The following is a 1,152-nucleotide window of genomic DNA, read 5'->3' as shown; positions in this document are numbered from 1 at the left end:
TAGTAGTGTTGGTGGATAGTGTTAGTAGTGTTGGTTAGTAGTGTCTAAAGTTAATTCTAGTTTAGCTAGTCTTTTAGTAGTGTTGAGTTAGTGTAGTGTGTAAGTATAGTTCATGTTGTGTGTTGTATGTAGTTGTTGTAGTAGTGTTAGAGTGTTGGTTTAGTAGTTGCTTAGTAGTGTTGTTAGTAGTGTTAGTTCCTAGTCTTAGTAGTGTTGGTGGTTAGTAGTGTTTTAGTAGTGTTAGTGTGTTGTAGTAGTGTTAGTATGATGTTAGTGTATCATAGTTTATAGTTTGGTTTTGCTAGTGTTAGTAGTGTTGGTTAGTATGTTAGATGGTTAGTTTACTGTCTTAAGTAGTGTTAGGTTACTAGTGGTTAGATAGTTGTTGGTGTTAGTAGTCTCTGGTTAGTAGTAGTTAGTTGTTTGCAGTTTAGTGTTAGTAGATTAAGTTAGTTATTAGTTAAGTGTTAGTTATAGTGTGTAGTTGTTAGTAGTGTTAAATGGTTAGTAGTCTTAGTGTGTTGTTAGTAAGTGTTATAGTAGTGTTGGTTAGTAGTGTTAGTAGTGTTGGTTAGTCGTAGTTAGTGATGGTTAGTTACTAGTCTTAGTAGTCGTGGTTAGTTGGTTAGTAGTGTTGATAGTTTTACAGTCTTGTGTGTGTTGTAGTAGTGTTGTATAGTGTGCCAGTGTTTGGTTAGTAAGTGTTAGTAGTGTTTTAGTTACATAGTCTAAGTAAGTATTGGTTAGTAGTGTTAGTGTGTTGGTTAGTAGTGTTTAGTTAGTTGTATAGGTTAGTTACTAGTCTGTTAGTAGGTTGGTTAGTAGACTGTGGCTTGACTAGTAAGTAGTGTTTAGTAGTAGTGTTAGTAGTGTAGGGTTGAGTAAGTGTTTAGTGTGAATAGTTAGTCTCTAGATCTTTTAGTAGTGTTGGTTAGTAAGTGGGTTACGTAGGTTGTGTTTAGTAGTGGCTTAACGTAGTGTTGGCTAGTTAGTGTTGGCTAGTAGTGTTGTACAGTTTAGTAGTGTTGGTTAGTAGTGTAGTAATGTGCGTGTTAATGTAGTGTTAGCTTGTAGTGTTTTTAGTGTAGTAGTGTTGGTTACGTGAGTGTTAGTAGTGTTGGTTAGTAGTGTTAGTAGTTGTTAGTTATCTAA

The sequence above is a fragment of the Salvelinus sp. IW2-2015 genome, unplaced genomic scaffold (assembly GCF_002910315.2).
Source record: "Salvelinus sp. IW2-2015 unplaced genomic scaffold, ASM291031v2 Un_scaffold4746, whole genome shotgun sequence".
Lineage (NCBI taxonomy): Eukaryota > Metazoa > Chordata > Actinopteri > Salmoniformes > Salmonidae > Salvelinus > Salvelinus sp. IW2-2015.
The sequence above is the reverse complement of the archived record's forward strand: the minus strand, read 5'-3'. Positions refer to the sequence as shown.